Source organism: Rhopalosiphum maidis, chromosome 1 (assembly GCF_003676215.2).
Source record: "Rhopalosiphum maidis isolate BTI-1 chromosome 1, ASM367621v3, whole genome shotgun sequence".
In the NCBI taxonomy this organism is placed as follows: domain Eukaryota; kingdom Metazoa; phylum Arthropoda; class Insecta; order Hemiptera; family Aphididae; genus Rhopalosiphum; species Rhopalosiphum maidis.
Genome location: NC_040877.1, coordinates 11692375 through 11716538, shown reverse-complemented (window position 1 = coordinate 11716538; position 24164 = coordinate 11692375). Strand labels below are relative to the sequence as shown.

Below are 24164 nucleotides of genomic sequence, written 5' to 3'. Positions count from 1 at the left end.
GAATCTATGCGACTATATTTTATTCTGTTAAAATAATTTTAATAAAAATATTGTCTAATATATCTAAATTATTAAATGAATATTATGAATTATGAGTATGGGTGTGAGTAAATTATATGATATGTGTTAAAATGTATTAATTTAAATTTAAGTACCTACTTACCAAACTTAACACATAAATTTTAATTTATACATTAATAAATATTTATGAGGTTATAATTTTATCAGTAATTAAAATAAAAAATAGCATCAACATAATATTTTGAAGTTTATAAGTTAAATAAAACTATCTAACATTTATAAATTTTACTTTTGATATTTTTAAAAAGGCATTATATTGTAAGGTGAGGTATAAAAAATATATAACGTTTTTTGTTGGAGACCCAATTTTACTAAATTGTTTTCTAAAAGTTATCTGATTAGTGATTACTGATTAGCAATTAAGTACTATTATAGACACATATTTACTGATTCTTCTTATCCTTGTTTTCGTATTGTTTTTTTTTTTTAGACACTAAGAATGATAGCAAAAATAACAAAAATATAATTTAATATATAATAACAAAATTGTCTTAATTTTTAAGCTGCAGTGGAAATATGTATTTAGTTAGTACAATTGTAAACAGTAGAATCAAATTGTCAAGAATAAATAGTATTATTTCTTTTAGCCATATTCTTTAGATATTTAGAACTAAAATGTTTATATATGTATTAGACATTAGTACTTTTATTTGTGTGCTTGAATGTTCCATGCTTAGCAGAATAAATTATAATATTATGTACTAAGCAACCTGACTGTTATTATTATCGTATATAAATCACAAAAGATAATAACAGTACAGTAAACAATTAAAATAAATAAATATAAAAATAAAATACAATATATTTTATGTTTGCACAACAAATTATAATTAGTGTGCCCACTTTAACTAGTATTGAGCTTTCGTTGTTTATTATATTATTTTTTGTATTACACCATGGAACTTCCTCCTTGGGCAATCATTCGTAATATGTTTAATTGTTAATATTAGATGATTTCCACACCTTTCTTGTCATGTTGAGTGTTGTTCATTCCTGTATGAGAAATCATTCAGGGCTGGTCAGTTAAGTATTAAGTCACTAGGTATTCACTATTATCCAACTAGCACAATTCCAGTTTTTATTCACATGGCCTCAAGTTAGTTATAATGTAAAATCTCTGTGGGGTGGCCCGCGCGCTCACCGGATTTGAGCATTTGTGGTTTTGCTTGTGGGGCTACCTGAAGGAAAAGATTTTTAAAACATCGACCTCACGCCTTGGAAGACCTCAAAGAGCGAATTATTGAGGAAATTGGCGCTATACCACTATACCAGTCAAAATGTGTCAAAATGCGGCCAAAAACTACAAAAATCGCATTCATCACCTAACCTGCTGGTGGCCATCATCTTTCTGATGTCATTTTAAAAACTTAATACAAAAAACGGCATGATTTACTGAAGACAATTAAATAAATATAATTTTTGAAAGATGCGTGGTTTTTTTTTTAATAGCCTTTCAAAACTGCACTGTCTGTTTCGCCCCATTCTGTATGATGTTTATTTTACAATGCGTAGGTAGATAGTTAAATTGGTATTGGTTGTCTTAGACAATGTGTATTATACTTTTTATGGATTGTGTTTAGTAGCTAGTAGGTACAATATAATATGTACCATCTAATTTTGTGAATTATAATTTAATATGTTCATATCTAAATCAAGACGAATGGCATAAACATCCATCATGCAACGATTATAACTAAACACACAGGTACGTATACATAGTATAAGATGTATATAAGTGTAGTAACATTATTTATGAACTGTATAAGACTTGTATAAATAGGAAACAACAATATAACTGCAAAATTGAGATTACGTCTCGAGTATGGTCTTTGACATATTATTATATCAATATCACTAGGCACAACAACAATAAATTATACATTATGTCTACGCGTTATTCTAGATAGGTAATTGTTTTTTTGAATACCGAATCGTCGAAGTTAATTGTTTTTAATAGTCCAGAATTATCTGTACTCTATAATGTCTACATAGACATTTGTATTGTGTATTCGTTAAATTAATAGTTACACAAGTTATTCATTTGTTATATAATACTGTGTAGTATATGGTATAAGTAAATATATTTTTTTAACTCGAATAAAGTTAACTGACTTTTATGTGTAGAAAAAATATGTGTTGCGATCCCGGTCTTGGATATCATTTGAATAATGATTACTAGGCATCGAAAGATAATAGTCTTGGAGCTGACTTTATGATAGACAATAAAATAATTATACATAATTTCAAATTTAATTTTTAATAGACTATATAAGTTTATTTATTTTCAATAGTGAAGTCTGGAAGTGTCATATTATAATGAATAAAGATCTGAGAATCCAATCCACAGATAGGAGGTAGGTAAAATGTTCTCAATATGGTTAGTTTTGCTTCACGTATCTTTTTGGTTTGAGGTAATATATCTATTTCAGCGCCTATCGTAGTTCATAAATATGAATAATAATAAACCCGTAATAAGTTGTCCTCAACCATGTTTCTATTTAAATTTTTCTTTCTTTTTTATTAATATTTTAGTTATTGTTATTGACTAATATTTGAAACAATTTGGTTGGTACTCTTATTTGTATTAATAGAGCGGTGAAAACGAATTACCTATTTATTATTAAACACTGGCGCAAGTAGAAGAAGGGCGCAGGAGGGACTCAAGCTCTCTTTAAGTTCAAAATTGTAATCTGACCCTAAAATCCAAACTTCAATTGAATTTTAAATATTTTTAAACTTGTTATTTTACAACCTGGGTCCCATGTAAATAATATAATAACGAAAAAAAATACTGATTATATTTTTAACACAATGAGTAAATATAATGATTAATAAAAACATAATATTCTAATAATAACAACACCGAGATGTAGTAGGTATCTTGACTCTTTGGAGTTTTGCACCTAGTTACCCAAGTTTTGAAGATATTTATGTTTGAACGGAGTCTGGATGCTAGTCTAGATGCTTCTTAGATAAGAATATCTAATGTGTACATATTTAATAAATTGGATGACAAGTCATTTTACTCGAGGAATGTTGAGAAAAATTGGGAAGTAACCAGAGATTGAGTTTCCTTATCGAACTGATTATGTTCGGTTGAATAGATAAAAAGAATTGACCTATAGCCGTAGTGTAGCTAAATTGCCTATCTATAATGCCGCGTAATGTTTATATTGATATATATTTAAAAAAATAATATTTATTACGAGGAAGGTATTATAGAAATATATATAGAATATTGTGAATACAGAATATATTGCATTAAACATACCCAAGTAGCAGTGTATGACATAAGTATTGTGCATTGTATTTTATTATAAATATGTTAGCTTTTGAATCTGACTCTGGTAGAGAATAATAATTCATAGAAATAACTAAGCTTATTGATAGGGTACTATAAGAAAAAAATATTTACTTCTTCTGAGGAGTTATATTGTGAGAACTAATTCACATGTATGGGGTGATAGGGGAGAGAATGCTAATGTCTTCGTGTCTATCCTTAAGTTTAGCATTGCTGATCGATGTTCGATTAAATATAATATGCTCCACCAATAATATAAATATATAATTATGTATTATTTAGTGGACGTTATTTAAACGCCTGAGTGCGTGTCGGGAAACATTTAAAACGTATTCCTTTCGGCTTTAGGTACCCGAAATACAGTGTCCCCCATGTAGTCGATTTAAAATGAAAAAAAATGTACATATACCGTAGTGTATTGATATAAGGGTAGATATATTTCTTTATAGGCATTTTTTTTTATGCAGGAATTTGGCTCTATTTGTTATGCACATTCTTATATTTAATTTGGTTAGCTGATTGAAACTATGTAGGTTCTTCATAAAAATTATATATTTCTATTGTTAGATGTAAATGAATAAAACATGGTTAGTATGAAACAAACATATTTATAGCTATATTTATTGAATTATACATAATATGATATTGATATATAATTAATATGAATTCACAATAATATAATATAGAATAATAGAAATTTTAAATACCTCATTAATAGTACATAATATTATGTAATATATTATTATCTATACATTAAATATATTTATGTATATATATAGGTGAGACGTTTATAGAGTTAACATAATTATTCAAACATACTTTGTTATGAATCCTGATAAAATTCATTAAGTATAGCAAATATTTCCGATAAAAAATATTTCATTTACAATATCAATCATCAACTTGACACCTACCTAATTATCTCTAATATAAAAATTATGGCCTTGAAAAGTTTTTAAAATATATTAATAAAATTTAAAAAAGATGTAAAGTATCAGTTACGTGATCTTATATTTAAAAAATATATAGAATACTAAAAAAATGAATACGCATATATTTTCTTGCTAAATTCTGTACAAGAATTAACCAAATTATTTTACATTTATACTCTATATTAAATTAAAAAATATATATTTAAAATTATATAACTAATTGATAAAAAAAAACTTGTCAGATACTAGATACTTTTGTTAATAGATTTATATTTATAAATTATAGATCATTATAATAGTCGTAGAAAACATTTTCTACTTATTTAAAATAATATTGTTTTCTATAATAATGGATCTATATATATATATTTTTGAAGGTGGTTTCTGATAGGAAATCAAATCTGGTTGTTATTTCAGGGTGTAAGTAAAAAATTCTTAGTACTTTTTTTTTAATTAGAAAAACAAAAACCATTAAGTAAAAACGGGAATTTTTACGCTAAACCAGTTTTTGACAAATTGATATCTTAATTTTATAATAATAATTAAAAAACTAATAACCACAGAAATTTGAAAATTTCACCAAGTGTTTATATAATTATTTTATATCTATGGTAAAATAAAATTATAAAAATATTTCGACACCTTTTTAGTTAATTATAGACATTTAAATTAAAATTTTTTTTTATAACTGACGGTAAAAAAATGTTTGAAAATTTAATATAATATAGAGTTCCTAAAACTGGTTCATATCCTAATTAAAATATATCAAACATTTATAATCAAAATGGTTTTTATAAGTAATTAGAGTTAGATTAAAATTTATCAAAATCTTGAAAATTACAAATTATTTTATACTTATAAATTTATAAAAAAACTGTTTGTTTATAACTACGATTTAAAAATGTAATACATGGTTCTTTAAACGTTTTTCAACTTATATTATATAAAAATATCTACCATAATGTCAAATTAAATTTTTGTGGCCGTTTGAAGCTAAAATTTTAACGACATTGTATATTATCCATAATAACTATATTTCTCCTCATTGAACGATTTTATTTTTGGTCTAATTTAAAAACGAATAACTAACTTGCATTTTTCAGCAAATGTTTATAGTGTTTAATGTTTATGGTATAGTTTTAAAAATATTTTGAATTTTTGATACTTTTAAAAGTTATTTATAGATATGAGAATTTTTCGGTTTTTTTTTAGTTTTTCTTCTATAAAATGTCAATTTAAAAATATTCGATGAGTCAACATTTTTGAAACTACAAGTGTTTTGTAATAAAAATTTATAAAAATCTTCAATTTTTATATCTAAGGTTTAAAAATAAATGTAATATCATATTTCTTGTAATTATTATATACTTACTAAAGCAATAAAATCTAAAAAATATATAAAGGCAATTATTTTTTATAAACATTTTAAGTTCAAATTTGAAAAAAATTACTTATTTAAATTATGAATAACAATGTTAATTATTTTGTTATGAATTAAAAATATTATTCGTGGAAAACGTTTTACATATATTATATAGTATTATTAACTTTAATATTCGCAATAAAATGTTTAATTTATCTCAAGATATTATCTATTAATACTAAATAAACTAATTTTTACTGTTAGGTTAGATTTTAAGTTATATAAGTTGATACAATATGATATAAATATAATATATTATATATTATTAAAATAATTAAACATTAAAAATATAGTAAATGCGATATTTTCGAAAAAAATTTTATCAATAATTAAAAATAAATGACTTAAATAGCTTTATCAAAACAACATATTATAAAATTTACTTAGTAGTTAGTAACATAGGCTTAATGACGACAGACTTTTTTTACACAGAATTGTTTTCGCTTACAATAATATAATAATATCATTGAATTTAACACACCCACAACAGTGACCCATCCCACACCTAGTGTACTGGCTGTAGAGCGGTACCTCATTTGCCTACATTTTTATAATTACAACACAATTTGCTTTTAAAATGTATAGTATTATATAAAATATAAAAATGATATGCAGCTGATTCATGTCGGATAAATAATATTTCATTAGTTATTTCTATCACGTCGGAGTCATCTGCAGCAGTATTCAGTAATGTGTCAGGCGTTAGGTTTCATATACGATGTATCTCGGTTATTGTTATGTGGTGTGTAAATATAGTAAATGCCAAACACACAAAACATATTCGTATTCCGTGTCCGTGTGTTTAAAAAATATTCTGTGCCACAGGTCAGTATAATTTTTGAGTACCTACCTATATTATGTTTTATGTCAAAACGAAAATATTTTAATGTAAAATGTTTATAGATCTTATGTTATGTGTTACATATTTTTAAATTGATATTTATTTTGGTTCTTTATGATTTGGTCATTGGGACGGCAGGTCTGGGAGATATACGTCCGAGATTCTACAATAATAAATTGCCCAAACCGTCTATTATTCCGTTTTTTAAAAATTTAATTTACAAAGTTATTTGTAAAAATGATAAATATGTGTGATATATGAATATATTGTATAATAAAAATTGTTATATTAGTTAACATCATATAAAATATAAATTTAGTATGTATTATTCAATTTATTTACAGAAGTTTAAGTTAGGTACAAGTAAATTATATCCGCTTTAAGATCATCATTTTGGTCACTAGTGAGGTTACTGCAAATAGCCAATAGGTATATATTGTTTTAGTGTTTAAGAGGTTAGATTGACAATTATAGGATTACTGTTGACTATTGCATGTTTTATAGTTTTAAATAACATACATTTTTTTTATATTTATTATTTATAAAACTTCTTCTTAAATACAAGTTAGTAACTAAGATAGCTAACAAGGATGTCTCACCTGGGACTTCACTATAACTTGTTGTATTAATATTATATAGGTACTAAGAAAGGCGTCGTTCAGAGAAGTTTGAATAAAAGGGGCGTGGAGAGAGATGGCGTTGGTAATAATGGACGTTGAATAATAGCAGTTATAATAGCGATGTGTATTATGACATAGTATGTTTGGTGGAATACTGGAATGATCTTAAAATAAATGACGAGTACCTGCTATTTTGCTATTTTGAGAAAGCATATTAATTAAGAGAAATGAATGAAAAATGAACTATAGATCCTTCAGTTGCAACTAACAGCCAATTCAAAAATAAAAAAAGGCCCATACTTAATAACTATTATCCGTATTGTTATATTCTATCTATGTGTATACAGGTGATTGTTTTATTAAACAATGCTCATTATTTTAAAATATGTTAACGTTTTTGAAAAAATGTATAATTTATAGCCAAAATAAAATAACATTTTTTATTGTTCAAAATGACATATATTTTTTGTTTCATATTCTAAAGCAGAATATTTTTCAGAATATTTTGATAAATAGAAATCGAAATTCAGACGAGTAGTTTATGATTTATAAGCAGGGTAGGGATTTTATAGTATTTGCATGTTTTTTATGAAATGATTAAGAAATAGCAGAGTAATAAGCTTAAAATATGTTTTATGTTTCATAGAACTGAAACTGAACATTTTATTTTTGTTCATTTCGGGATTTTTTAGGTTTTAGTTTTTTTTATTTCTAGTTTTTTAGTTTTTTTTTATTTTTACTTGTTTTTTAATTAAATTAGTCATATTTAATGAAATATAATTTCAATAAACGTGTTTTTGACTTTTTTTTCTAATTTTACAAGGAAATAATGTAGATCCAACTAAACAGACGTACTGATATGACGCGAGTATTGGTGTTTATTATTTTGTATTATTTGGTTTTAATTTTAAACTTTTGTTATCTGTTGATTTTGATAAAGTTTTTTGTTATTTACGGCCGCAATATTGTTAAACAAGTGTTAAAAGTGTTGTATACAATATTAATTTTTAATACAAACATACAGTGTACACGTATTATACTATTGTTGTGTAGTTATGTTTTCGGTTGAACATTTTAAAATTCCTTAATTCTTTTGTTGTTTTCATTGTATATTTAGCGATATTTTAGGTTATAATACAGTGCATATTCCTTCAATTTTAAGTGATATAAAATCCCAACCCTGGTTATAAGTATTTAAAGTTTATGTGTGCGATGTGGTGTAATACGGGGATACCCGCAAAATGTTGGTATACTACTCTATTAAACTTTAAATACTTATAACTCATAAACTATTCGTCCTAATTTAGATTTTTATGTATAAAAATATATTATTCTTTTAAAAATTTTTTTGTTATATTTAGACAGGAAATTATTAAAAAAAAATATTTTAAAAAATTTGAATGGATTTTGAAATAATGAGTGTTTTCCGATAAAAGAATCACTTAGTATATTGTCTAAAATTTCAATTTACTACAGATGAACAGATGAATAAAATAATAGGAATTTTGGTTTGTTAGCAACGTTTATGATTTAATACATTTGAGTAAAATGAGTAATGACTAATATGATATTCAACAATAAAATAAAATATTTAATTGCTACAGCCTGCAATAAATATTTAGACAATAGACAGTAACGCGTAGGTAGTAATATAATATTATACGTATAAACATATTACGTAGATCAATCATTATTTAATCCTAATCAAACTATAATGTTAAAACGCATTGGCTATAGATAATTGACTAATTATATCAATACCTATGACGTTTTGTTTACTGAAGTCAACGCCAAACAATTTAGTGATTGGTGGATATTGAATACACCTTCCAATAGACTACTAGATGGTTCTATACCCAGTAGTGTAGGTATAACAACACATTTATTTATTTTCCTAGATATTTTAAAACAACTGAGTATCTATATCAAATGCATTTACAGCATTTTTCTTATTATCTGTTTCCTATTCTATTTCATCCATCGTTTTTATATTATGGATTAAATTATTATACATTTTTTTGTGTGAACGATGTACATAAATAATATACCGGGTTTTAATTAGTTACCAGTAACTGAGGGTTGGGTCACTAACTACCTGTTTATTTTGTTGTTAACTTTCATTAATATTGTCATTGACAAGTTTGAGCACATTTTGTATTTTTGTGTCTAAGCACAGGCGCAACTTCAATTTTTAATTGGCGAGTGGAACCTTAGTTCTCTACATAACCCTTTCATCACATATAATATTGTACTTCAAGTAAAAATTTGTCCATAAGTTGAACTTGATCAATATAATGACGGATCGCATAATGTTTAATAATTAGGTATAGGTAACCTACTTTATTGTTGTTATATGCTATTTAGTATTTACTAAACGAAGACCCTTAAATAATAAACAAACATTAACTGGTAGCTATAAGTCAAACAAATCTATGCATGTAATGTCAGTTGGCACCATATTGTTATCAACATATGATGGTATATTAGTATATATACCTGATATTTATCATCATATAACTCTGAGACCAAATAGTGGATATTTGTACTGTAAACTGTTTGTATAAATATAAAAGGCTATTTATTGAATTCGTAAAAATGTAATTTATGTTTAAAATAAAAAACTACTTCCATACAGAAATTTATTATTTATATAGAATTTATAACTGGGTTTGTATATACTTTTTCGAAGAGGCCTGAGGCTTATTAAAGTTCCTTCGAATTGTGCCTATGGTACTTATGGTACTAGGTGTACGTATCATAGGATGAGTTCATTAAGCAAAATCCGTATCAGTTGTATTATAATTAGGTATCAGTAAATAAATTGTAGTATTGTATGAATAATGGGCTAAATGTTACAGGAATACGAGTGTAACAGAAATAGCTGACAAATGTAATTTACTAACTTTATTTAATAAGTTTTGTTTTAATCCAAATTACATTAAAAAAAAATGATAATAACAATTATTTATTCATTATTCATATAATAATGTAGAATTTAATATTTTTTTAAAATTATTTAGAGTACAATGTAGACGTCATAATTATTAATATGTAATTTATATATTTTTAAAATATACATTTAAATTTAAACTGTTTTGTATATTTGTAGATTCTAAATTGTACTTGTAAATTAATTTATGTAAAACATGATACTTTTAAAAATAAATACTCAAAAAGGCAATTTATTTGTTAAATGGGATAAAGACGTCTTATTCTAGTCCATTAATGTGAATGTGCTTACACACAGCTCTAGAAATTTTAATCCAGTTATGTAGTAATATAGTAGCCGAATAATGAATAATAAAATTTATGCTTGTTTTTAAAGCTTACAGTTATTAATTATTTTATTGGTTGTTTTTATACATTTAATATTTTTTTTTACTACAACAACTTAAAAATGTAGTAAATAGTAATAGATATAATATATCGGCCGATGAATACATAAATGAATAATTATGTTGGTATATTGAAAGTCGAATTATAGTTAATAATTATTATTTTTTTAAATCCTATTTACATGCTATAAAAGCCTATCGCGGAAACAGGTATAAACAGTTTGTTTACATATTATGTTTAGTTTAGTATAATAAATTATCGGATAAATTAACTTACAAGCAAGTAGGTATATTTACTTTATAGTTTTGACTTTGTTATAATTTAACATTATTATATATATCTACTGCAAGATGTAGCCATGTGGGTGTCATATGACATCTGACATTTATGTTCATATTGCGTACAATACCTAACATATTTTCGGACATGCGCTCATTTTATTTCGCATGTCTTTATACTTTATCCAGACACTTAGATGTATTTAGACTATACAACCTATAGATAACACTCAAAAATATACGTCGTTGTAGTCGTATCGTGTTCTCATTTCCATCTGAATAATATATTCACAACACGTTAATTTCTTGAACTGTTGTTTTTTAAAAACATGTTCAAACAAACTGTATACATGTATAAGGGAAGTACAACGACGAGCTCTTGACTTTATTTTCCGCGTACAATAATAATATTCGAGCGTGGCCCGGCCGAACTCGCCTCGTCGCGTGACTAGCAACGCGCTTCCCATAAACGTCAAGAGTAGTATGAGTAGTATGACGATTATGATCACGCAATAATTTGGAAATAATAATGATGTATTATGCTATTATATATATTTTGGTATAATGGTCAGGTCTTTTTCTAAGGACTTTTCCCCATTCCCCAATAAGGTAATGTATATTTAGTCAGTATTCACTATGCAGGATGTCAATGTCTGATACTTTGATGGACAAGGAACGATATAAGTTATTTAATATGTAAAATAAACAAATGTTTATACTTATATTTATTGATTTTATACGTTATTTTGTAGAAGACGTGATCGCGAGAATGTTGGTATGCAGAATAATTCGCGATTAGTTTATTTTATTTCAACCGCAGTACCGCATATATATTTATATTCGTCAAGTCAACCATTGCACTCGATACTGCACTTTTGGTACACATTTCTCGTCGCCAACATCTGGCCTGAATAGCAATGTAATGCGCACGCGATGTGTGTGTGTATTTGATGTCGCGCACGGTTATTTGGTCGCACAGAAAATACCGTGCACGGGTCGGCACTGGGCGGTCGGCTGTGCCGCTAATCAATAATGTTGTGCCAATGATGGACACAGAATGGAACAGATGTGATGTAAATAAACGGCCGGCGTGTTTTGACGAGTTTTTGTGTCTACGGTCGTCGGTCGCGGTCGCCTCTGTCAGCTGCTGCTGCTGCTCCAGTCGTTTGCGTTGTTCGTCCCGTTTACCGTTCGTCCGTCCGTCGTATCGCCTGTGCCGACGCTCCACACCCGTATACTGATTAACGGTATCAACACCAGCGATAATCACAACAATAACAAAAATAACGTTATGGTGAGTGTAGCAGTTAAGTTGTATACCATGACCAGCCGATGTCTCGTTCTGGAACACGCGAGAGCCCGATGGGTTTTGTTGATTCGTTGATAATAATAATATTACAGTCGTCGCCGATTTAGGTGTTAAATAGTATTGTAGACTTGTAGTGTCGTTGTCGTCGTCTTATTGCGTGACAACAATATTATTTTAATGTTAATTGTCGTTGGGGTAATAGGGCAGATAACTTCAACCGTTTACATATTAAATATGTTGTTTTTCGTAATCGTAAAAAGAGCGCAGTTAGCAACAAATCTGTTTAATGTTACGGCACAGCCAAATCTGAAATTTTTTGTTGCATATTTTTGCATATTTAGGTTTATTTTTACTTTCTGAGACATGTAATTAAGGGGATTTTTTGCCTCTTGAGACATATTTCTTTTAATTGTGTTATTTTCGGACGTTTTCATTTGAATTGCGTTTATAAATACTATTTTCAGTTCTTACCATTTGATTACCATTTGAAAGCCTCACGCACTGCTGCAGTGACGGTGTGGCGGGTCGATTGAGTATTTAATGTACATAAGTACTGACTAAGGACTTAGTCGTGACTTATTTAACGTGTTTATTGTTATAGATTTAATTTATTATTATATTTATTAGTACGCCGTCGAAAAAAAAAAAAAACGTTAAAGTGCATAAAATCTCTGGGTTTATAGGTGCTTGCATATTTTATGTTTTTTCGAGGCTACGACAGGTCCTCTGCACTAATTATTGTTGTCTCCGTTGTCTTTGTGGACGGTTTGTTTCGACGGTCGTTACCTATACAATATTATTGTTACCAGAATTGTTACGATCTACGATGTTGTCGTCTTTAGATGGACATGTAAACGACGTAAAAACCAATGTCTAGACCGTATATTTTTTCCATCGTTTGTTTGGTTATCCAAATCCAACTGACATTTATTGTTTCAGTAACATATTATTAACATAACATGTTTACGGGATGTATATTCGACACCCGCCGATCGTCGGTTTGCTGTTTTTTGCAACATCAACAGTCGAGGGGGGTATATTATAATTGGTATTATTGTACCTTCACGCTGTGCACAAATGGCATGCTGAACGACTTTTAAATTTTAGGTGAAACAAAAAAATTAAGGATTCATCTACCCGAAATTTGAATTTTTATGTTCTATGGATTATTTTCTTTTCACATAATATGTATTTTACGCACTCACCCATTTTAGACTCGAGGCAATTGTCACAAAAATACATTCTTCAGTATGTCACTGGTGTATACAGTATTATACGATTAAATATAGGCAATAATTGCGACCGTACGACCAAAACGAATCGACCCCAGTGATCGGTTAATGGGATAATTTTGTTAAACTTCCAATGTAGATTTTTTTACTTTGGATGTTCGATTGGTTACCGTGTACATACCTATCTATATACTGTGTTTCCAGGTCTCTGCGGGCTTTCTGTATGAATTAATATTGGAACAATTTTCGTATTTTACATGGTAAAGGGTATAGTATTTGATTGCATAATATTCTTTGCACAAAGTATATTCATTCTGAAGCATTATGATAATGCATACATTGTATCAATAATGCATTGAAATTTTTATTTAGAATGACAACGTATCTTTATCCGGCATGGAAAGTGGATATCTGGATGTATTCTACAGAGACACCTGTGTATTTTCCTTCCGCTGTGTAGGTAATTTATTCAAAGTTTGCTGTCTACAAAGGGTTTTACTTGTGAACTCTATGAATAAATAATCGCATTTATAAACATTGTTGGTGTGCAACTTCCATCTAGTGCATCAAAAGGGACTAGAAAATTAGGAAGTAATATTTGGTTATTACTTATTTTATTAAAACGCAGACTGAATTATCTTGGTATTTTCAATAAAATATTCAAATAGGTAATTTTATTTATAAATTATGGTTTCGAGTTTAATAATTACGTGATAACTTTATAAACATTCTGTAACACTGAAATATAATATAGTTGGTGGAGAGGTTTTTAAAAACCGGTTTAAAAGACTGTCTTAATACATCATAAAGGGTGAGATACCTCCGCGTGTTTCTATAACGTATACATTATGACATCATGTTATAAAAATGTTTGAATGTTTCTGAACGTCGTAAGACATTATGATCCATAAAAAATTGTATCAAGTTTAAATATTAGTTGTTTAATGTCTGGTTTCCAAAGTTCATTGATTACGTTAGAATGTTTTTTTTTTGTTGTGCTTAACATTTATTTTTAGTTTATGGTTGTTTATAAGTGCTTAAGTAAATACTTTTCGAATATTTCTATTTTTTATTTGTTGCTATTTTATTTTGAAATCTATTCAAATAAAATTATTTTGTATTATTTACAAATTTTGAATTTATAATTGTGAAATTTTGGTATACTTGAAGTGTATTTATTTTTGCATGTTTAATTCACTGAATAATATATAATTATAACTTGTAATATTTTGTGATATGAAATTATGATTAATAACCATTATTAACATTGTTGTTTATACCTACAGAATACATATATTATGTAACAATATAAGATATTGTATTATACAGAAATCAATATTGTGTTATATTTACAATTAGATGGATTTCGAAAGTTTTAAAATGATTAGGTGGTTCATATTAAATAACAGTATAATATAATATTATTTACCTAGTTTATTTGTATAATCAGGAAGGTACAAATGTACAATGTTCAATTATACAATCAGTTGTATTTTTCGTCTTGTAAATTTTTATAATTAACATAAATACATATATATATATTATTATATAATATAAATACAAAAAAAATTAAATTTAAATTTGATTAAACTATTTTTTTATCAAATTTCAATATTATCGCCGAGAAAAATTTAAATTTCTTATTTTGTAGATATGGTACAAGTTTACAATGCATAAGAAAGTACTTAAGTAGATACATTATTTTTTGTTGCTGATAAATTGTGTTTATAAAGTTTAAGAGATATTGTACATAAAATTTTCCTTTTTTGTCGAGCACACTCGCAACATAGGAATTTAGACGTGTATTCTATCAAATTTATTGAATGATCTAATGAAGTAAAAATTATTCTCTAAACGGATTTGAACCTATCATTAAGTGTTCCTCAGATAAACTTTGCCACAATTTATTTATTTTTGGTTTTAATTTCTCCATAAATTAAAATATAACAATTTTTAAATTATATTTTAGATTCTGAATTGAGTGATGAATGTATTTTAATGTTTAGAATTTTTTAGAGATATAATTATCAATTTGATAAATTTGATAATTTTTTTAGTGTCTTTATTGCTTTACTAGATCAATCGGTCATAAGTTCGATGCAATAAACACGTGTCTTAATTTTCCTATTGGTCACGTTTGTGTTTATATAGACGGAAAATCACCATTCCCGTTTTCTTGAAACTACATAGAACAATTTGCTGGTGTGAGCACAGTGAGACGAGTTTTTAAAACTCCAAAGCTTCTGTTTCTTGATTGTAATTTTTATAGGTATACCACCTTTTTTCAGTTTTGAACCGACGATGCCGTGGGAACTGCTTTCGCATTGCTTCCACGGCGCATAGATATACCACCTATATGTAATAATAAAAAATGATAATATTTACTTCTATTAAATAATTTATAAGGCATTTTGGAATAAAAGTAAAGTAATTTATTATTAGATGTGTTGTTTGGTTAATAAGAAAATTTGTTAAATTTAATGATTAAATAAAAATGTTAGTAGTATATTTTATCTTTTAGTTTTTTAAATTACGTAAACATTAATTCAATTTTGAAAGAAAATAAGCCTTTATCAAAATATTTGCCTTTTGTTCACGTACATTTTATTTTTCTCAGACATTTGCATGGCGAATCAATTTATGTTTTTTTATTTTGTTAATAATTATCCAAATATTTTGGTATGAATAATCTTATTTAATATATTTATTAGTTAACTAATTATAGGTTGGTAAATAGTTTATTTTTATTTTTACTAATTAGGACTTAAAAGATATTTTATTTAATATAACTATATAATAATTAATAATTTATGAAATTCGAGCAATAAAGTTAGTAAATATTATTATTTTTTTCTGTTTATTAAGGTTTATAAATTAATATTATCAGCGTAGTGTGAATTTTTTCACATTATTGCTAAATAATAATACTATTATTATTTCAGATTCTCAATAATCGCAGTTGTTATTATCTTGTTGTTTCTGTCTCGTCTAGTCGTGTGTTATAAGTTTTTATATGATTACCCGTTTATACACTTCGCCACAATTTAAAGCCCTTCAGGGACGTTATTAGTTAACATACAATTGGTATACGGTTATTGTAATCAGATTAGAGTTCGTATTACTGGAGTACCAGGAACATCAACATATAATAAAGAGCCTATATGGTATTTTTTTTTTTTTTATAATGTAGGTTGTTTCACGGTTTTTTAAACTTTTTTAAGTGATGGGGTCTTTGGAAACTTTATACTTTATTACCCAACCATCTAGTAAAAGTCTGGAGTCTGGACATTATAAAAAGAACCTTGTAATGTGCAGTTTTCTCAACACATTAATATTTTAATATAGTGTATTGTATTATTTATTTATTTAAAAAAATGTATATTTATGAATATATTTTTAAGATAGAAGTTTCTTGTCACACTATAACTTGTAATTATGAAAATATAGTTTATTCAATAATCATTGTAGTTTTTATCAAAAAATTAACATTGTATGAAAAAATAAAAACAAATATGTATATATATTATGTAGTTGAAACTACGATTTTTATCAATTTAGGTAAATAATATACTTCGTTCATCATTGTACAATTCATTAATGTATTAGGAATTAGGATATATCCAGATATCCTAAACAGTTCAGTAATTTCATCAAAGACATAGTTTATAACATAAAATATAAAGATGAAACGAATAAGTGATTATCGTTTCAAATTTAAACGTTTTAAACTATAGACAGAAGTTAATAAAATGTGTTAACTATTAAGTTTATACGATATGTGTTCTAAATTTCTTAAACTCAATTTAGCTTTTCAATTTTAAATGATTCACTATCTTTATTGCTTTATGTATAAAATGATGTAATTTGCCTAAATTTTCAATGTCAAAGCTAATTTAATTATTTAAATTTAAGTTAATTATTGTTTATTGTTTGATTTAAAATAGGTTTACTGTATTTTAAATATAAATGCAGATAATATGATAATTGACAAAATATAACAGGACTTCTGGTTTTGATTTAACATAATTTAATGCTAATCTTCATTATTATGCGATTTATTTTTAATGGATATAATTATGACGTATATTATCATTGTCTAATGTTTAATCTATATTCGATGATATTATCTACTTAAAGGGCTGTATAGCCCATAAATATTTAGCAATTTAAAGTGGTAAGGTACTAGAGTAATATAGACTTCATTATCCAGTATTTAAGTGAATCTTTGGGAGGAACTAAATATGTAATAAAATATATATTTAAATCATGAACTTATATTTTCTATGGATTATACCTATGTATACGCTTCTAAATTAAAGTATAATAAAACGAATGAGAAAGTTATCGGCATTCGTTGTAATAATTTAATACGATAAAATATGCCTTATATTAGTGTTGAAATAAAAAATAACTTTCAAATAATTCAATTATTCATAAAACCATAAATAATAAATAATTTTTTAGCATTCGTTTAATTATTTATCTGTAGTTCAGTTGTGTTTCAGTATACGCATGTTATGTTTTCATTTCAACGTCTTATGGAGGTTTTATTTGATTAAAAAATATGCGTAAGATTGAAAGTTTGCGAAAAACGGTTTTTGTTGCGTATCCGACTAAATAATTTAACGATATCCATTGTACGCGTTTCCGGAGTAATTTTTATCATGATATTTTTCGTATAATTTAAAATGGTTAAAATAATAATTTTTTTTTATCGGACGCGCACACAGCTAGTGCGGTTACACGTGTGTACGCGCGTAAAAACAGCGTCCGTCGGGTGGCGCGGATAACAAAAGATGACTATGGCGCGATTGGTGGCGGAAGCGGGTTGGGTTAGTGGGTCGGTACACGTGAACTGGGGGTGGAGGGGTGGGGTAGGTTTTACTTTAAGCATGACATTATTATCCCTTGGCCACGGTTTTTTCGATTCGGATGTCGTTTAATATTCGTAAAACATTATTACGAAATGATTATATCGTTTGGAATTAAACGCGACGATAAAACCATGTCCGCGCGGCTTTCGCCCGGACCGACGACGTACGACGGTGGTGCTCTGCCCCGGTGTCCGACGTTATATTATTATTATACAAATTAAAACCGATTACAATACGTCGTTTAAATCGCTATGCGCCGTATACCGATTTATGGGCTTTAATGCGTATTCGTCGCCGCGCCCTAACCGTGATGTGTGTACGGGCGGCGCGGGCGGGCGGGCGGTCATGTCGGCAGCACGTGTCCGACCGAATGACGCATGCGCTCAGTGCGGGCTATTGATCCTCTCGGGCGCGCGCCGTCATCCTCTCCGCCCGTATTGCGGTCAACTCACCGGGGCGGCGGCGGTCACCCCACCCCTCACCCCGCGACAATTCCTGTATCACCCATTTCCGCGTCTCTCGCTCATTCGCTCTCTCGCTCTCTTCATCCGTTTCCTCTGCCGCTGCTGTTCCGTCGTCATCGTCGTTGTCGTCGTCGTCGTCGTGCCCACCGCTGCGGCTGTTCTGTCCGGCCGCCGCTGTTCTCGGCTGTTTGTTTCGGCGACTATTCGCCGCCGCACGTGTCGTCGTCGAATCCGCGCCGTCCAAACATCGCTGCGCCCACGACGACGGTGACGTTGTGTTGAAGACGGTTTGAAATACAAAAAAAAAAAAAAATATAAAAAATATATAGTGTAGATCGGTTATGAAATGCGTCCATGCCGATGACGAGTTGCCAGAATAAAAACTATACTATTTTTATTCAATTTTCTTTTGTAATAACGTAACATTAAACTGGTTAATGAACTGATATAAAAGAAAAAATATATATTTATTGCGTTTATTATGAAATTACTGCCTTATAAGCTATAGTGTCTCTCCGGTACTATATTATTTATTATTATTATATTTAATTATAAACTGTATATTTTATCATTCTTACATTGTTCGATATCTCAACATGAATCCTCGCACAATGTCTATATTGAGAATAATGTGTATACATAAAATATATTAAGAAATCACGATCTTCTGCTCGCTTTAATTATTCTCGTGGTGCTTGTCTATGATTTTCTTAGGTGTGAAGGTGCCTCTTAATATGCACGTGATTTTTTAGTTTTTAACTATACAACATTATAAGGTTTCTCGTTGTTTTTCGTAGCGAATAATTTTACTTATCATTTGTCAGCTTAGAGCTATTTATAGGTCATGCTTATTATTTGTTTTTCAATCGTTTAAACGTATTCAAACAATTATTATAGTTTCATACAGTTATTTTAGCCCTGATGTATCGGTGAGCGATTTTGAATTACAGATGGAATCTTTTTGGTTGAAGTGTTTGTTTTTTGAGATTGATAATAAGTTAAATCTTGGATATGAAGCCAATTTTTGTTGATTTCTTTTTGGATTATAGTAGAGTACATTTTAAAAATCTCGTCATTTTTTATTTTGTTGCTTAGTTCATGGACAAAATTAGTAAACAATAATATTAGTTATTAACGGGATTTGATATTTTTTGTATTAATATTGTAAGAATTTTTTATGTATATGTATATAGTTTGAAATACTTGTATAGCAAATTGCACAAATTAGTTTTTCAAGGATTTCAATAATTTTAGATATCGAGCGAAATGATGAGTATATTGGTATTTTATTTTATTTTTAAATAATGGTTTTAATAATTATATTTTCTGTGGACACGTCTCATAAGACAATAAAATAGCTTCAAAAGTGTTATGTAGCTATTTTATTACGGTAGCCTTTTTTTGATGTTATTTTTAAGAGGTAGTAGTTTTTTTAAATTTTTTTAGTTTTTTCCCCAAAGATTATCTATCAAAAGACGTAAACTGTGAAAAAAGTTTTAGTCATCTCAAAATTTGCGATCTTAATTGAAATCATAATCGTTTTTTTAATTTGATGATTTATCATTACTTTCAAAAATGTAAAGCGATGATAATTATAATACAAGAGACTTGTTATGAGCTTAGTGAAGCGAGACACATGCTCAATACATATGTATTCATCATTGAATCCTGCTTACCCTTTTTAATACATTAATATTTATGCAACTCGTGATGTTCATCTCGTCGATGCGTGTGTAAAATTTACATATTACATATATGTCGAATTTTTAATTTTCACATTATTTTTATTGTTCATCACATTATTTCTACGTGAACTTGTATAGAAGCATGATATATTATAATGTTATTGCACAAGCTTGTTGTGCTTACGTATTGTTTCATTATTATTATTACATCACCCATAAGCGTTTAAACATTTATACATATAAATAGCTAAAGGAAAATTTTAAATTTTGTCATCTCGTTAACAGCCTCTTCTTTTAACAACATATTTTTATAATTCTATAAATAAAAATTTTAAATGTTGCTCTTAGTGATCGCATATCTCACTGTAAAAGTCAAGTTTAAAAAAAAAGCTTTTCTGATCAGTTTTATTAAGAAAATTGTAATGTTTTGTTTGAATATTTTTATAATAATTGCGAAGTGTATATTACAATCTTATTGTAAAATTAAGGAAGTAGATACTTTACTTTGTTTAAAAGAGAATACCGCGCATGTCGACTAACAGTTACAGCTGTTCATTACCATGACTCCCTCCACATACACAAACACACGAGGTCGAAGTTGCCCTAAGAATCTATTTAAACTGTTACAGTTAGGTTAGGTTACCAAACGAAAACTGGATATTCTATTTTGGAATATAGTATTTTGTATATTTTATAGTTTATAGTAAAATTAAATTTAAACATTAGATGATTAAACGTAGATCATGTATAGCATACCTATTATAACACGATTATTAAACAATACAGTGGTTAATTTGAATTATATTATAGCTACATAGATATTTTAATACCAAATGATAAAATAGTTTCAAAATACTGAAGAATCAAAAATCATATTCAATTTAAATTTGGTATTACATTAAATAAAGTATTAACTTTTATCTATTTATTTGCAAACTTATATTTCAAAAAAAATTCAGTTTTTACTGTTAATATTTATTTTTCGAAGGATTGAAATTTATTATATTATAATGTAAGTTCTTCACAGTTTTTGCTAGAACTTTGATTATACACCTTTTATCAAATTACTTATTAATTTTCCAATAGAATTTATACTTTAAAGGTATATAAAAAAATCTCTTTATTTACTTATTTTTTCAAATACTCTCAAAATATGTCTTATAACTGATTTCAAATTTATTATAGTATAATTCATTACTATATGTATCATAACACCCTACCTACGAGTATAAGTAGCTCGCCATAAATTTTTTGCTATCCATTGTGAGTTTTCATTTGTTATAGTCACGTATAGTGGTCATAAGTTTATTTAATCATGTTTATAAATTGTTATTGAAGTTTCATGAAAACATTCTGTTTTATTTCTTTTTGTATATACCTAATATATATAATATATAATTTCAATCGTGTTCAGAATTTCCATTATTTTTTGTAAAATTTAATTAATTTTTACCACTAGTAAATTAATTAAGTAGATAAATAGTTTTTAAGGTAATATAATATCTATATCTATTTTTAAAATTCTTACAATACATTGTATAATTTTTGTGATAGTCGTTACATATTTTTATCAGATTATTTATTATTTATGTTCATACATTTTTGTAGAAAAGCAACTATAATGTCCAATTAATAATTATTATATTCTAATATTTATATGAGCCATATATAATCATGATTACTATATTAAAAATGATCTATAATATAATGTAGTTATGTAATTATCATTTTGATGTTGATCAATGAATAAATTCATCAATTCGTTTAATTTTGCGGATGAGAAATCTCTTGTAAAAGGCGTGTTTATGGATATTTTATCCGGTCTAAAGGGAGAGTCGTTTTCATAATAAGGGACGATGGTAAACACAGGTCATTGTTTCGTCACGACGTGTAAACATTGTAGGTAGGTACGTGTTTTTATTCAACATATGGTCCGGTGAGGTGGGTGGACATTATAATAAGCCCGATCATGGATAATAATGCTCTTTAGTTTGGTCGATTAAATCGTGTTGCACAATTATTTATCAGAAAACGGTTTTATTGGTGGTTTAAAACTAGATATTTATACTTTCCTACTGTAGTTTAAATTAGTATAGCATGTAAATACAAATTGAATACACCAGTATTGTGATACATTTTTCCTTAAGTAATAATCTATTGTATAGCGAATAAATAATGTATACTTTTTATGAATGTTATTTTTAAAAGGAAGTTATTGTGATTTTTTATAGTGTATACAAAACCAACTAGACCAATGAAATATGAAAAATTTAAAATCTCAGTAAATGTATGGATTTAAGTAATTATAAACATGTGTTACTTCGTATAGATATACAGCTTAGAGTACATTTTTAAATGTAATAATATATCTACTAGTACTACATAATTATAATATGTAGTTATGTGCGAAGTGAAACTAACACTCATCACCATGTGTTTGTAAATCCAGACAATATTTTTGCTACTATTTGTAATAAGTAATAACTATACGCTTTTATTATATGGTCAGATAAGAACTAGTCCGAAACTAATATTGGGTGTTTGCATGGCGTGTGTAAACTTGAATGAATAATTGTGTTGGAAGTTAAAAGAGCAAAAGTATTAGTACTGGATAATTAAAAAGTTTTCTTTTTTGTTCAAAACGCTGATAGCAGGTCTGTGCAAGCGGAATGGACGAAATATTTCATAAAACATTTTACACCATCATCCGGCTTTGCGGCGCGTATACTTTCTAACAAAAGTTTTGCAGTTCTAAACCTTGCCTTCCTACTTTTCAGTTGCCTTTATCAGTGAACAGAAAATACCGGCGAGACCTCTGAGCGTAGGCTAATTGGACGTGTTTAACCAAACTGCTATGGCATTATTAATGTGAACTGTGCCAAAGCTATAAAGTACATATGTGCATTACGCACAGAATTGTTGTTGACCAAAGTTTGAGAATCAAAGACACTTTCCCAATGTATTTGAAATTATAGCTATAACTTATAACGAATATTGGAATACGTATAAATTTAAAAATGTCAATATTGAAGTATCGGATAAAGTTTTTAAACTGAGTGATAACTAAATGTTGATAAGAATTGAGAATTTTTATTTTTAGAAGATTCTACTTTTTTACCTATTTTTATTTTTCACTTTAAGAATGTATTTAAAATTAAGATTTGTATAAGCTATTTTAGTAGTTATATAATATATATATATAATTAAATATAATTATTGGTATAATCATGTTTGTTGTGATTTATTGTCTTCATTATTATTATCATAAATAGTGTTAAAATCTAGCCTTTTATTTTATTTATTGTACGTGTCTTTAATGTCAATTTTATATACTACCTTGATCACTCGAATAGTATTTTTTCACAAATTCTTATTTTTGAATTGAGTATGTACAAACTTAAAAGAAGTTAAATTTATATAGGTACATTAACTATAAGTACAATGAAATTTATTTTGAAAAATATCTATGTAAAGCTGCAGTGAAATGAATAATATTCTTGGCAAATTGTGTGATAGGATCTTACATCTTCATTTTTAGTGTTAGTTCATCTAGTTACATTTATAGTAATATAAAGTATCACTAATTATTTGTTATATATACGTGGTAAGTGCTATCTGACAATTTTATTAAAGAAGAAAACAAAAATGTATATTAATTTAAGATTTATTTAATTGTTTTGGTTTTTTTTTACTTAACATTCTAAACTTAACTACTTAATTTGTATTAATTGTTCGGATAGGTGAATTTTTGATTCGGTAATATGCAATTTGTATAGTTGTCAAATAAC

At 27.3% G+C, this 24164-nt stretch overlaps 1 protein-coding gene across 1 annotated transcript in view; it reads left to right on the top strand.

The window, feature by feature from the left end:
- The first annotated feature begins 11901 nt into the window (after nt 1-11901).
- LOC113550695 (semaphorin-1A) overlaps nt 11902-24164 on the top strand; it is a 166314-nt gene continuing 154051 nt past the window's right edge. The window contains exon 1 of the mRNA XM_026952695.1: nt 11902-12106. The gene's annotated coding sequence lies outside the window, so the exon portion shown is untranslated. The remainder of the gene's footprint in view (nt 12107-24164) is intronic.